This window comes from Macrobrachium nipponense, chromosome 2 (genome assembly GCF_015104395.2).
Source record: "Macrobrachium nipponense isolate FS-2020 chromosome 2, ASM1510439v2, whole genome shotgun sequence".
NCBI lineage: Eukaryota > Metazoa > Arthropoda > Malacostraca > Decapoda > Palaemonidae > Macrobrachium > Macrobrachium nipponense.
The window spans coordinates 104,916,239-104,933,251 of record NC_087201.1 but is presented as its reverse complement, the minus strand read 5'-3'; positions in this window follow the sequence as shown (position 1 = coordinate 104,933,251).

The window sequence follows — 17,013 nt, the reverse complement described above, 5'->3', positions numbered from 1 at the left end:
TAGTAAATAGTTAATGGAAATGTTCAAACTCCTGAATGACATTACAAGTATTATAATCACGTTATGCAAAATACAAATAAGTCCATAAACATTGGATTTAAACTAGAAACTGAATAATTACCTATTCAGGCTATAGTAAGTATGGCCACGGGCTTTCTCTTGACTGTATAAAGTTGCAAGTCGTAAGACAAATGCAGTTTTGCAACCACGGGGAAAATTCCAAATCCTGTTAGCCATTCTTGACTACTATGGGTTTCAGAGCTGATGGAACAAGGTGAATGAGTTTCTGTCTGGTGGATGGGCGGGGCAACATTTCGTCAAACGGTGTTAACCTTGCTTACGTAATGAATGTTTTTTTACTCTTGGCTCGTAATCATTGGCCATGGCGTCCGCCAGATAATTTTTACTCAATATAAATTAAAACTATCGGGTTTAGGTTATTGATAATGCTGACAAAATTTGTGTGGTTGTAAAATATACATATGTCAACTTTCAGCTACATTCGATGCTTTGATAAGGAGCAAAGTCCAAAGCACCGTGTTACAGAGGCCCTGAATCTCATAGTAAGTCATTAATTAACTCAAAACTGGTTTACATAAAATTAAAGATTGATACACTCTCAGCCAATATATTTTAACACTTTTCATTCATACCCAGCTTTTCTTTAACTTTTAAATCCTGCCACCCTGGATTATCCTCTTCGTCATTAGCTGTTAGTTACAGGGGTCATTCCTGTTGTTGGGTAGTGTTGTGGCATGCCACTCAAGGGTCGCGGGTTCGCGTCTCCCCCAGGCTGATGAAAAATCACTGGTTTTGTATCATGATCAGTTATTGCTGCTGTGGGAGGTTGAAACAAACATTCTTTGTAAGCTCGAATTGCAAGTAAATGGCCCCTGTGTGCTTGTTCCATGTGAATAGGTTTCATCTACTGAAATGATAATAACAGTAATTTGAAAAACCCAAGGTAACGAAGCCCTGCGTAGTAACGTATCCACATTGCTTAAGTCAAAGAAGGCAATCAGGTGTCCTTTGGATCAGATTCCTGACCATAATCTTCTTGGGAGATTTTTAATTGACATAGGATACAATAGCCATGGTATGTCAGGAAATGTTGGGGAAAGCTCCAGTTTTGTTTGATGAAAGAACGACATTTGGATTTGCTCTTACTTCATAAATGATCCTTACTTTACAGAAGTCGAGAATTGTGGTTTTTAACGCTGAAAACGGCAAAGGATTTTAAGGTTTAGTATGGAGGCACTGAGGAAAAATGCTACTTCTTGAAGTCAAAAATTTCAGGCAAATCTTTAGTTTGTGGCCTGGGTAATTATATACGCATCGCATGGTAAGTTGAAAGTCTTTCAGTTTGGATCCATTATACATTATATTCTCCCTCATAGTGATAGAAAGTTGTCCGCTAGACTAAAGCAAAATTAGAGCTGTATTACGGACCTCCGAGAGCTCAACAGCTTTTCTTTTGGCGGGTCTCTTCATGATGCTTGTTGTTCTGAGCTAGTTCCTCCTATGTTTGCTTTTAGCTTTGGGGCTTTAAAAGGATCCTAGACATCCAAAATGTTAGTAGAGGAAGTACAGATGGCTTTGATCCTCCTTTAGGAAAATAAAAATAAGGTAGAAAGTTAAAAATAAACTTAAGTACTTTGTCCCTAGCTGACCACTTTGAGGGCTTTTATTTCGACAAAACCTGAGTTCGTAATTATGTATTAAAGTTATGTATATGAACACTAACCTTTCATTTTGTTATGTTCTCTCTTTCGTAATAAGGGGGGTAAACTTTGTGTTGAGTTGAGATTTCTTTGAATCTGCTTTCCAGAAATCTTTAGGTTCTATGCGGAAATTTTAATTTAGTGGCTGTTTGAATACCGGGCTTGTTCGTATTGTCGTGCGTAAATAAAATAACGCGACCACGTTCATTCAATTTTCAAGTCACTTAATACTTTTACCAAGCCGCATTATTATGCTTATAAAGTAAGTGATATGTTTTTTCCTTTGTATACTGACTTCTGCCTTGCGAGTCTCAACTATGTACTTGAGACTAGCTGACGTAATCGAAGCAAAGGGAACTTAACCGACACTCCGACAACGCTGCTTCATTTGCCCAACAAGCAGCATACCTTCCGTGAAGACGTTCAGTGTAGAGAGGCTCAAGTTTTGACGAATCGGCCGATGACTCTATTCCCTCTTTATAACAAAGTAAGAGCCAGTGTTCTTTTGATTACTTGCAAATTCTATATGTGAGTGCAGAATCCATTAATTGGAAAGGCGTCTACGCTTCTTTAGTTATCTGTAAGTTTATCATGAGGTAGTTGCTGTCTGGCAGCCAGTATGTTTTACAGAAATGAAAGGTGGTAAGGTCAAGACATCTCATACATAAGAGTTATCTTATACAAAATTATTTTAGGGTATTATTTTGCAACAGTTCCAAATTATTCTACTATAATTCTAGTATAAATGCATTTTGCATAAAAATAATTAAAACTGTCTCTAAACATGTTTTGGGGAAATCCACCATATCTGAGATTATATATAATCACCACCTCGAAAAATTTCTAAGTGCTTTTGTTTACTTTATCACTGACAGTCTGTGCTCTGATGCGATGTTTTTCCTTATAATTGCAATGTGGTTCGGATACGAGCTTGTTTTACCTTAAAATTGCATTATGGTTCTAATACGAGCTTGTTTTAGATTAAAATTGCATTATGGTTCTGATAAGAGTTTGTTTTACCTTAAAATTGCATTATGGTTCTGATACGAGTTTGTTTTACCTTAAAATTGCCATGTGGTTCTGATACGAGCTTGTTTTACTTTAAAATTGCAATGTGGTTCTGATACGAGTTTGTTTTACCTTAAAATTGTATTGTGGTAATTACGTCCTATGTCTACGTCCGCCGCGTGCCTTATATTTTATCATGTCATTTGGTTCGTTCAAGTCTTACAAGAAGTGAATACATGTCCAGTCTGTGTTTCTCCTGTAATTTGGGTTATATTCTGTTATTTCATAATTTTTATGAATATCAACCGTAATGCATCGATTTTTTAAGGCATCTTGAAGTGTTACCGGTTGTTTCTGATGGAAGACAGAGAAAGAAAATATTGTAATTTTTATGGCGACTACGACAATAAGACTGTACTCACAACAGTCTTGTTCTGGATGGAGCCATCAAAACGTTTTTGTCTATCCAATTAAGGAAAATTCTTAATTTGTGTTTCAAAGTGACATCAGGACGCATAGCAAATAAATAATGGGTTCCGGGTGGGCGGGTAAGCCCCCGGCTAAGCAACACTGCCTACAAGGTTATGTTAGGTTAGGATGGTGTCCTTTGTAATCATTTGGCCTGTGTTGGGGGCGGACTGTGGAGGTGGAGCCCCCAGGCCAGATAACATGGCCTACTAGATTAGGTTAGGTTAGCTTATTTTTACATCAGTTCCAACGCTGTTTTTCTTAAGTAATTTATATCTGTGTTTTAATGTGTTTAGAATTATTTGATAGTAATACATGTGGGAAATTAATTTTATTTATTTTGGATGTAGTAGGGGTGTATAATCATAACGAAAAAACTCATTTCTTACATGTATTACAATCATAATCATTCAAAACATTAAAACACAAGAAAATACATATTTACTTGAGAATAATGGAGTTGGAATGTTGTAAAACTACCGATTATAGCTTTGTCTTAGACTTTAATCTTATTCCAAACTGAAATATTTGCAATTGTGTTCTAGAAAGTTTTTGTAGTTTTATAACGTGACTGGTAGCAGATTTATTACTGCTGGTATTTTAGTGTAGATAGATTTTTCCGGTGTGATGTACTCTAGTTGGAACTTTGCTGTCTTTCGTCATGACTAGTTATATACTCACGTTGCGAAAATAACATTGGCCCTTTTTAAGTATGAAGAATGGAAGTACTTTGGTCCAACCATCGGTGTGGTACAAAATTAAGTCCCTAGGATTGTTATGTCCAACCTTTACCTTCACTTACATTGTCATTTGACATGTTTTGAACAAAAAACTAGAGTTTCCGAGATTTAATGTAGTCAAAGAAAACCCAGAATTTTAAAATGCACGAAGATCTCAATAACTTAAAAAAAAGAAAGCACATGTTATAAATAACGATAATGAAGCAACTAGAAACAACCTTCATGGTTTACGGGAGCCTTACAACTCGTTAGGTTATCAAACTATTGGGTAAGTGAATACGGGCAGGAAGAGTTTGAGGTACCTGAAAGGTGGGTTTGTGTGTGATGGAGGGGTCTCCTGTGTTGTGTGGAATGGAGTGTGGGGTCCATCTCATTCTCGACTCACAGGTCTTAGTAATGAAGTCTTAATGAATGCCGTATAGTTAGGGAGAACTGTGGAGTACGGGATGGAGCTGTAGAGAACTCCATTGATTAATCAAACTTTTACGGTACGTTTCTGCACAGGATTATGACTATTTCGTTGGTCAGCAAGTACATGCGTCTCTCTCTCTCTCTCTCTCTCTCTCTCCAAGTATACCATCGCCTAACAGTGTCTTCGATTTAAGTTACCTAGCAATAATAGATTCACATCAGCCGTGCAATTTATGTCTAGTCCAGTCCCTTACGACGCTCCAGGTTGGCTATTGATAAGCCAATGACAGGGCTGGAAACTCTCTCTCTCTCGAGGGTTCACATAGGCAAGATGTATGTTCCATTTCTCCTTAGGGATACTTCTTTCAGGAGAGGTGGAGTTTCCAGCCCTGTGATTGGCTTATCAACAGCCAATCAGGGGCGTTGTAAGGGACTGGCCTAGACGTCAAATGCACGGTTGATGTGAATCTACTATAGTGCCTCGATCTTTTATACGAAGGGCCAAGGAATGTTATATACGTTGCACAAGGTTTTGAGGTTGTTTTTAAAAATAGCCCTTGGGGTTATGTATTTCGTGTAGTTTTTGTAATTGTTAATGTATTTCGTTGACTACAATGGTGCTGTGCATATTTGTATAAACCTGCCGTATACAGACAATGTTTGTATAACAGCCTCACAATTGGAGGGAGCTGGCCTGTGTTTCCCGGGTTCTATGTTCCCTGGGGCATATGCTCCACTGATCTTATGTGGCCTGTTTTAAATTCTAATTGTGAAAGGCATGTGAAATGATAGTTAAACACAACTATTACAACATATGCCATAATTTTTGGAATTAATAGCCACAGATTCCTATTAGTGTAAGCGTTTGAAAGACAGTTGTGAGACTTAGTTTTCTTTAGATTTACATTAGTGTGCCCTTGTAAGTGGTCAAGAGATCACGTTCTGACAATAATCAACTTTTTGAAAGTTATTGCTGTAAGACTTCCAAATATATATACTAAATTTTCGTGGATACTGTTATTATTGAATATAACAGATGAACTTATCTTGCTTAGTTCTTTTGAAATGCACTTATTTTTGAAGGTTCATATTTCACTGCATTGAAACATTTCTTTTTGACAGATTAGGCAATAAATGTCTCAATTTTTACATCACTGCAAAGTTGTTTTCTGATGTTACTTAAGGAGTAAACACTGGTAGAACATGAAATACGGCACATGCAGGTACATTGGTCAGGTGACAGTATCATGCAACTATACAACCTTAAAACAGGCCACATAGGACCCGGGGACATATAGGCTGGTAATTCTAAGCAATAACTCCGCACGGACTACAAGGAACAGTCCCGCGAATACAAAAGCCACTTGGGAATGGGGCATCCAATGTATTTTGCCGTGTTTAGTACTAACCCCTGGGCGTTAATTAGAGTCAACTTAATAAGAAACCCAATAAATATAGGGAACTGTAATTTCCCGACGCAGAGTTATAGCTAGATCTACCCACAGGCCCGCTCCCGTATTGGGTAAGGTCGAGTATACAAATCTCAATGAGCACCTTGAGTTAGATAATTAGCTTGGTTAGAAATAACTGGTCTTGAAGGCGAAGGGTTGTATTTATTTGTAAAAGAAAGCTAGCTTAGACCTTATAAAGGAAAATGAAGTAAAGAAAAAGGGGTACGAGAAAGAGAAGTTAGGAATTAGGAGTATGAAGTTAAGCAGAAGGAGTTAGGGCTAGAAAGGTCAATGTTGCAGGAGAGTATGCGAAAGTGAGTAAAGGAAGGAAAAACACATGTAAACCATGTGGCTGAAATCTGAGATTCAAACGTCAAGAAACATTGCTACCTTAATATAATATCAACGCACCGCACTGCTGACGGGTGTAGGCTGAGGTTCGTGATTGTAACTCTTATAAGAACGAAACTGCCCAGCCGTCCGGTATTGGCTTGAAAATATTTTTGAAAAAGTGGATTGAGATTGTAGAATGTGAGGAGTCTTTGGTGATCGGTTTGATTTGCTCCTGATAGAACAATTTTTGCATGCTTTGAGAAAAACATGGTTACAGTCTTCTCTTCAAGAGAATTGGGGGAAAATGCAACTGAAGAGCTTCTATTTTACTAGTTTTTTCATGCAGTATGCACGTGTGCCCCACTGCTTTACAAAAGAACCGTAAATGTTAAGAAGTGAATTGAAGTGATGTGACGATGTGGCTGAACTGTTTGCTAGTTTGGTGGACTTAAGTGTTTTCATGGGAGGTTGGAGCGGATATTCTCATATACACTTAGAGCCATATGTCGTCCCTTTCCATTGATGACCCCATAATTTTGTCTTGACTTCGTCACAGCTGGTTTGTAACCTGTTTCATTCTTAAACAGAGATTAATTTTGGATGACGTACGAGAAGTCAACGGAAAATATATGATTTTCAATGACAGTTTGACGTTCTTTGGTATCAAATATTATATCCACGAGATACTCCCTACAAGCTATAATACTTTTTTTATAAGCATGAAAATTTCATGGAGTTAAGAAATCTAGTGTGAGGTGGGGGATCCCCTCCGAAGGTAACTGACAGGGTAGGACTTGGTACCTGACCAGTGAGGCACACGATCGAAGATGATCTCGTTAGCATGTATTGTACAACTGCCTTCAAGATATGGACACTGAATATCCCATTATATCCCATTGTATTTGCTACTACGAATTTGAGCAGTATTCCCTATGTTGACCTGCAGAATGTGGATGGAGTCTCTCTCACTTGTAAGATGTCTAAGATGGAGGATCAACTGCAAGATGTGCTATGACAGCCCAACTTGCAGAGATTACGGAATTTATTCAAGAAAAGGATTTTGATTAGTCTTTTAAAGTAAACACAGGTGTCGATAACGGCACAGTCACATGATTGGGTGGATCATTGTTAGCCTCAACGGTCGATGCATAACGCAATAACAAATAAGAACAGTTGAGAATTTCTCTGGATCGGACCATTTCCCAGTGCATTTCACTTTTGGCTTAAGATGAGTTTACACTAGGCTTCACCGCACCCTGCGTGCATAAGACTCATCACAACTCCTCCCAATTTCTTGTTAGGCCCGCCAACTGGATTGCTCATCACGCCCGTATATAATTGAATAATGAAAATGGATAAGCGAAATATCCTAATCTTAGTAAGGTAATTAGGTGCTGCTTATCTCTACCGTATTCAAATGCATCAGTAGAGAGGATATTTAGCAATTTTTAGGCGAATAAAACTGATGTTAGAAGTAACCTGAAAAAACCAGTTTGGTTAGTATATTGCATGTTATTTTTAATTCAGTTTTAGGAATACAAAGCAGTGGGTACTAAAGCACTTAAACTATTGATTTAAAAGTATAGATTATTTATCTTATCTCCAAGTCCCATTCATTTGAAATAGGTAAGTTATGCACAGAATAGATTCTTAGTATGATATACGTTTTCCATGTCATTTGAAATCTAAGGTACTTTTAATGGAAATGCTCTAGTATGTAGTTTTAAAGTAAAAGGCAGCAACATCTAATGTAACACTCACAGGCCCTTGTTTAATAAACACTGCTGTTCTCAAATGGGAATGGTGACCGTGGAAAGGGTTCATTACGGTCTTGATATGTGGTCATAGTCACCACCTTGCTAAGAATTGTTTTAAGATATTAGTACTCATAAAGAGTCAATATGTTGAAAGAGTCAATATGTTAAAACGAGCGAATCAGTTGACGAATAATGCAGTCATGGTAAACCATGATAACAAGCCAATGATAAACGAGGGTAAGGCAGGAGGTGCGTTAGTTGTTTCGTGACTCAGGTTGTTCAACAGCGGTGTTTGAAGAGACTGGTGCCTAAATCAAAGTTTATTAGTAAGTCAGTCGATGTTGAAATGGTTAACAGGATGATTATCCAGGTTCATGGATCGCAGAATTTCTAGCAGTGGATTTCATTCATTGAGCTACATTGGCTCCCAGTAAAAGCAAGAGTAGCATATAAAATGCTTCTTAAAGTTGAGTATTATGCAGCGTCCCTTTGGCTGGAAAGGGAGGAAGGCGCCAGGATAAAGGTCGCTCTTTAGTTCAGTAAATGCAACATTTTGTAAGTTGATACAAATTGCACGATTTTGCAAGTCCTGTGATTCGTATAACCACACTGTTGGCAAAGGGTGATTCCATAGGGGTCAAAATGGTAAGGATGCCGCTTACTCAGGAGTAATATCAGCGAGTCGCGGTAAACTAGTTGGTCCGAATAAAGCACGTGCTAGCGATGGATCGTAACAATTATTAATGATGCTACTCGTTACCCGGATGCATGTGCAGTGGCAGAATCTTTGTCGTAATCCAGTCGTGTAGGAATTCGCAAGGCAATATTGTCGGATAGGGAACTCCGTTCTCATCAGAAGTAATGCAACATTTGAATCGCTTGCAGTCGTATAGAGAATAACAACCGTGCCATGTCATGCGATGTGCTATGGTTTAGTTGAAAAGTTTAACGGATTTTTAAAGAAAATACATAAACAAAAGTTCAGAGCAGCCGAAGTGTGCCGTGGGGTTGCACAGTCAGGAAGGAAATTCTTTCATTTGAGTTGAGTATATTGCTATAGTGAAGGAGTGAAGGAGGTACTGTGGGAGTGGAGATCGTGCATTGAGGATAACATAAGGTCAGCATATGAGCAAGTTGTAGACAGGAGGGAAAGATTGCAAGATACGCGTCAATTGGCTCAAGAAGAGTTAGAGAAGACCAGTGATAGTACTATTATGATAAACATGCGTGTCATAGGGAAATTAATCGTGGCCTACGAGTCTCAATAACTTCTGATGCAACGGCAAGATCAGTTTGATGTGCGTAAAAAGGTTAACAGATACCATTTTGTGCTGAGTATTAATTTTGTGGAACGTGAGGACCACAGTAATATGATAAAACGTTACCGTTTGTAAGTCCAGGAGGCTTGATGAAAATCCAAAGCATAATGGACGTTGTAATGATGATGTGGCTGGATTGGGTGAGGATGAGGATGAGGATGGTTTGCATATGTGGCTGTGATTAGTGAAGATAGATATGAGCGTAGAGGAAACAATAACGGTGCCAAGTGATGTTCAAAGGTCAAAGGAATAATGTAAATCTTGGTAAAATCAATATAGAATTTACCAAAAAACAGAAGGATTATGTGGCTAGGATTTTTTCAGGAGTATGAGGATGTACTTACAGATGTATTAGGAAGGACACGTGTAATTGAACATGTGATAATTTTAGAGTGTAAAATTCCTGCAAGTAGCAAGTCTTATCCAATACCATATGCTTGTGGATGGTGAAACTGACCGTATGTTGAAATTGGGACTGACTGCCTATTCTAATTTTCCTTAGGCAGTGCCTTTCATTGTAGTGAAAAGGAGGAGGATGGCAGTAATCGAATATATTGAGACTGGGCTAGATAAATAAGCCCACAGCGTTTGACTCCATGCCCATGCCTGATCAAATGTCGATAATGACTCGCGTAAGGAACAAAGTATTTTACTAAGATTAGTTTGTCAAAGGAGTAGTGGCAAACTCCAGTAGAGGAACACAATTGCGAGACAACAGCTTATCAACCTGACGAGGGTTTGACGCAATGTGTTACTTTGTCATTTGGTTTGGTCAATGCGAGCACGACTTTCATTCGCTTGATGAAGAAACTGCTGACTGAGAATTTGAAAGCAGAGATTTTTGCAGATGACATTTTAGTTTAGCCACAGAGTTGGAATAGTATGTAAAAGCTCCATGGTTTATTCTTGTATATCAAAGAAGGCATCATTAACGAGTTTGCCATCCATATCTGGACCAGGTTATTTCACAGTCGAGTAATGTGAAGTGGATGGAGGAACTCCGCATACAGAGGGAGGCAGTCACTCAATTGATGAATATGGACGTATCGAAGGCGAGGAAAGACGTGAAGTCTTTATTAGAGAGTTAATTATTAGCGGGTCTGATAGATCAGACTCTGCCACTATTGCGGCTCATTAAAATTTCAATAATAACAAACTGGGATATTTTTTATTTAACTCAAGATTTTGTGTTGAAGATAGATGCTTCTGATATAGGTTTGTGGAACAGTGGCACTGCTGTATGTGGACGGTGAAAGTTGGCCTGTTCACTTTGCAAAACAAAGTTTTAAAGTGCCGAGAAAAATTACTGTCGTTGAACAATTTTTTGGGGGGGAAGTTGTATGGGCCATACAGAAGTTTTACCAGTTTATAGTTTGAAAGGGCTGCCAACCACACAGGGTCACTACACCTGATGCGTTGGGCGGTCTTCATATCAGCACAGCAAAGACTATTCCAGGATGAGGGAGTTTGAGAACAAATTGCCTTAGATGATGAATTCATCTTGTGTTGCAAACGTATTTTTATGCATAATTTCTTTTTGAATTCTTTCTATTGTCACTTAGGATATAATTTGGTTTGTATTGCGTATATTTTTGTATTAAGTAGTGGAAAATTTTGTAAGGTGTCTTCATCTGGTGTAAGAAATTTTGTCATTTCTTAAATTAAAGGGGAGATATTGTCATTAAACGATAAAGTAACCATAAATTACGTTGTTGGTTTTTAAGGGAGCCTTTGAATATTAACGTTAGGTCATTAAACTATTGGACAATTAAAGGGACGTTTTGCAGCGGAATGCAAGTGAATGCGAGCAGACTTCATTGATTAATCTAGTATTTACTGAGTATACTTCAGTACATAATCAATAATATTCCGGTGATCGGGAAGAATCTTCAGGGTTTAAATTCAAGGTATTCACCTTGTGCCAAGTGCCATCGCCTTGTAGGTCTGATAGTTACACTGTATGTGATGGTTTGTCTTCGACACGTGTTAATTGGCAAGTGCAAATACGAAGGGCCAAGGAATACACAAATAGGCTATGTATGTAAACTGTGCGACGTTTGAGTCTGAAATTATGTTGTATTTTAGTTTTAGCTCTCTAGGGATTATGCTATTTTGTATATTTTTTTGTAGTAATCCATTTTCCTATTTTCTTAACTCTTATATTACTCTTACATCACTGAGAGGTTCACGAACATTTTTGATGCTGGATAATTATAGCCTCACAACGATGATGGTTCATGACTTACATAAGTGTTAAATCTAATAACTGAAACACCTGAGGTGAGCAATTTTACTTTCTTTTCGTACTGAGTTTCATATTAGTTTTTTTCGGTAGCATCAGGAACTGGGGTTTTCTTTTTCATTTAGTGTCGAGACAATCATCTGAATTTTACCTTGGCCGCCAACATATCAGCACTCAATATGAAATTCAATATATAAACGCACACAAACGTATCAGTTTCTCGTGTTGCGTTCTTTACATTTGTGCCTGTGTATGAGCACATTTCAGTATATGTGTTCCAGTACAAAATTTCAGAATATTTGCAAGTGTCTTGAGTACATGCATGCACCTACATAAATATGTTTTAGTACCATTCACTTTCACAGTTAGCTTTGAAGTTACATTAAAATCCTGCTCCAGTTTCGCGCGACACTCGTAACCCCTGCTGCCTCTCGCCAATGTTAACAGGCCATTAAGCGAAATTAGAACCTAACGAAAAACACTTTGATCCTCTGCGGCTGTGAGGATATAGATTTCCTTTTTTGCCGTCGCGGTTCGTATTTTTGTGGCACGTGAAACATTTTTGTGATAGTTGCTCAAACGAAAACAAAAAAAGATAGATCCTCAAGTTCTATATATTTGTTTCCTATACCTTTATTTCAGCTAACCCTTTGTTGTTCCAAGGAAAGAAGCAGAAAGACGCGCCTCTTCGGGTGCAACTCTTATTTCTGACCCGTGAGTCATCCTTGAGGCCTCTGTAGGTTAAGTCGCAGTTCGTGAACAGTCCACATGAAAGGTATCGGAGAAACATACAACCTGGAAGCCTTGTGTTGCCTCGGCCTCCTTTTCCACTCCTCCTTCCTGTCGTCATTGATCTTGTGAGAGATAGTATCTGATTATTGGCTGGGGTGTTGTGCGGCCGCTTGATTCCCCTTACTCCAGTCGGCGACAAAATAGCGACGACAGACGCCTGTGCAGACGAAGATATTGAACTTCTTTTCGCTAAATGACTTTTTCTCACTCAACACTGTACATCAGCATGATTTGAAATTGTCTAACTTTTGAAGAAAAATCAATGTTTACCTGTTATGTTTATATTATTTCCCTATTGATTATTATCTGAAGCCACTGGGAAAGTTCAAAATGAAACGTCAGTGCCAAGTACTTTCGTGTATTTTTAACACATCTTGTGCCCAGATGATGTATTAAAAATGCAAGAAAGCACTTGGCACTCTGTCGTTTCATTTTGAACTTTCCCCGTAGTTTCAGATAATAAACATAATCGCGTGCTTACTTTTGAGATTTGTCAGTTCCGTATTGAGATATTTTTAAATTCTTTTAAGGTTCAAACGGCGTGTTAACACCTCGGCAAACCTACACCAAAAGGTTAAAGGAAAGAATGAATGAAGAGAAATGATGGACCCTATATCCTCCTGAGTAAGTAAAGAACTTTGATTTTGTTTTTGGTTAATTTTATTTGGCTGGAAAGTGGAGAAAAGAGAACTCTTGTATCCCTTTATCTATAGACATACACGCACACATACGACCTTCTGAGGAATATTATGTGACCATTGCTGACTGTCCTTCTCATGGTTTTTATTATAAAAAAAAAGCCATTGGACATGGATGGTAACAGATTGGAGTAACAATTAGGAAGAAACAGGATTTACAAAGCTTGCTTACTAGAAAGCGTATTTCTGGAGAGAAGAGACTTATAATGAACCCGAGGAAAACAAATATTGACAACAATGTGTGCACTGAAATAAAATTACAGTAAACAGTGCAAGACTTGAGGGTTAGTCCTTTAAATACTTAGAATCCGTGAATGGCTAAAAGTGGCAAGTTAAGTAATCAGCAGGCTCTGCGAGACTGGGAATCGAAGAAATTGAATGTCGTACGAAAGGGAATTTTGCAATGGTTTGGTTCGATCATATTTTGCTAAACGTGAATCAAGGTATGAATTTGAGAATAAAGCAATAAACAATACTAGGAATCAGGTAGTAGAGTGAATTTAGATAAGCCATAAGTTCCATGTGTAGATGATTTAAAGAGATAGAAATGGTTAGGAAATTTACTTTGAACCACTCCTGGAGGAACAAGGAATCTAAACAGGAGCGATATTCTGTCACCAGAAGGGTGAGACTTGTGAGTACCTGGAATAGTACTGCGAAATAAGAGGCTAGAGATGGGTGGAGATTTGTGGAAGTACTGGTACAGCAAAGACTTCGTGGCAAAATGTCAGAAAGGCAACTTGACCCGTCTGGAGTTGAAGGGTACGATGATGTATGTGCTTAAGTGAGATTGTATAATTATTTACTTTATGTATGTATATGTATATACATATAAATAAAGGCAAAAAGCACTTAAGAAAATGAAAAGGAGAAGTACTGTGAGGCCTTTTGACTCCATGTCTTTTACTTAGCAGACTCTGCTAAGTAAAGGACATTGAGTCGCTTCGTTTCACTCTCCTTTGTGGCTTTTGCCTTTATTTATATAGTCATCACGCTCCAAATTTTCATGATTTAGTTATGCATGTATATATGTATATGTGTATAGATATACAAATATTATGTAATTATGTATAATGTATAGTATGCATAAATTTGTATATATATATATTACCCTAGGATCAAGAGATATAAAGCACTTTTACAGTGAGATCGAATATGAGCGTGGAAACAGATTGTGTATTTTCTTTTTTCTTTATGTATTTGTTTATTTAGGTATTCATTTATCTATTCTCCTGCCTTTCATTTAAGAGAATGAGACTAGTTTGTTGTATTAGCTGCATCTCTGACACCCTTCTCCATATTCGTGTAGCTCATCACGGTTCTCTGTGAACATTTACGAAGAAGGGAGAGAAAAGAGAAAGATGCGGTGGGGAGACTGGGCTGGTGGAAGGGTAGGTAGGTAGGGGGAGCGGTATGGCATCCTAGAAACAGCATAGGAGCTGGAGAGCGAGACGGGCGGATGTGAGAAGTGTGGAGAAGCACCATCGAGGTGAGAGAGAGAGAGAGAGAGAGAGAGAGAAAGAGTGAGTGAGAGAGAATGAGTGTGTGTGTTTGAGTGCTTGATTGCCTCCAAACCAACGTGCCTCGTTGTTTCTAATATCCATTTGCTTTTGAAAGCTCTACCCTTGTGTTCATTCGTCACTTTTATTTTCTTTAGAAATTAACATCTGAGTAACATAATATAACACATTTGAAGCTGTAATGCAAACAATGTAAAACACTCTTGCTACGAAGTTAAGTTTGTAAACCTTACTGTGTTTACCTAAAGGAATGTTTCACTTGAGCAATGTTTATTTTCATTAAGGTGGACAGAATAGAGCCAGTTACCGGCTGACTGGAAGGACGAAAAATAGTGATGAACTCGAGATGGATAAGGATGGAGTGGATCATTTCGGTTTTCCATGACTACTTAGTGGTCCATTAACACACATCCAACCATCTATAAGTAGCTATAAGTCTATGCATCGATGTATAGTGCATACCTATATATATATATATATATACTATATATATATATATATATATATTATATATATATAGTGTGTATGTATGTATGTATAGTAGCTACATACATGCCTACATATCTTGATATATACAATATGAATTTTCATCACGTCACCGTGCATCCTTTTTATTCACAAACATTATAAGCAACATATGTTATTACCATATCCAGTTCGTTCTACCTTGGAAATAATGACCGAATGGGAATTATATGATGCGGTAGCCAACTGGTGGACTCGAAGCCACCGACAGTAACCTATTACATCTGTACCGTCTGTGTATATGTATATCTATATATATAAGATAATAATATTATAATATATAGATATATATATATATATATATATCTATATATATATATTATTATATATATATATATTACACATTTATATATATTAGATAATTTAATATATATCTATATATGCATATATCTATTACTTATATATATATATACCGCTGAAAGTCACTGTTCGCTGCTCTAGGAAATATAAAAGAGAGAGAGAGAGAGAATGGATGCGACCTCTTTGCCCGAGGAACAAACGTCTAGAGTAGCCTAATTAACACCGTCTCCATGCTCTTACCTGCCTCAAGGGCAGTTGGGAGTTGTGGAGGATTGGCCCTCTCCACACACTCCACTCTCACTCCATTTTCCTTGTCTCAAATATTGGGCCTACTCCACACAGCAATGTACCAGAGTTTCTTTCAAAATTAGCCTCTCTCTCTCTCTCTCTCTCTCTCTCTCTCTCTCTCTCTCTCTTCTATCTCTCTCTTTTCCTCTTCCTCACCTTTACTCAAGTGACTTATCCGACTCTCACTGTTTGCATATTCTGCAGCCTCGCCATCGACTTGTCTCACTTAGGCAAAGCACGTGTGCCTCCCTTTCCCTGCCAAGCCTTGCTCGCGCGAGCGAGCGCGCGCACACATTCACATTCACACACACAGTGCTTGGTGTTGCATGCTTATATACATTTTCTGTGACAGCAAAGACTACAGGGACGATGATGATCTACATAGATATTACTAAATCCTTGTCCACCGTCATTTAGATGATGATGAAGTTGTTTTGTATCAATTCTAGTTAGGTCTGAGAGCTTCCTTCTTTAATGTATTTTGATAATTTCCTTTCAGAATTTGTTTAAATACAAAACCCGGTGTCACTAGGGGTCAACAATTTCATTCGTGTGTGTGTGTTTTTTTTTTTTTCTTTAGCCATAACTGGACTAATGAAATTGAGCGCAATGTCATCCCAATAAACAGAGCTTACCTTGAACCCAAACCATCTCGGACCTGACAGTAGGCGGACATAAACTACTGAAAGATCATTCGTGATTATCATAGAAGAACAAACTATAATCTTAACACTAAACACCAACATTCCTGAAATCAAGTACCAATCCTCCAAGCGTTCGCTTTGGGAGGAAATCACTCGGCTGTAAATAGATTTAAGTATAATAAAAGTCATGTAATAATTCGTAAAAAACATAATTCCTCGGAAACGCTTCTGACGTTTTTTAAACAAACAATTCGGGGAACTTTTCCCATGACTTACCAAAGCTCGTTAGTGGAATAAAAACCTTCCCCTCTAAGTTAGAATTCCAGGTTGTTGTATAAAGTGTGATTTTCATTGCGAACTTGACGTTTGATTGCAATCGTCTCTGTTAGTTGATCCGATTTCGGAGGAGCACAGCAGTGCGCTTATTTCTAATAAATGGACTTGATGGACCAACCCATCACCGACCAATTTTTTATAATAATAATCAGAACTGTGTCAATTAGCAACGGTTAAGCGCCTCAGTGACCTGGTCGGTATGGTCTTGGCCTGCCACCTCGGTGGCCGCGAGTTCGGTTCTCGGGCATTCCACTGAGGCGTTAGAGGTGTGTATTATTGGTGATAGAAGTTCACTCTCGGCGTGGTTCGGAAGTCACGTAAAGCCGTTGGTCCCGTTGCTGAATAACCACTGGTTCCATGCAGCGTAAAAACACCATACAAATAAACAAACTATTAGTAACGGTTCTTAAGGAATGGGGTCTTAGTTTCAGAAAGGGAATTGAAATAATTGCGTAACAAA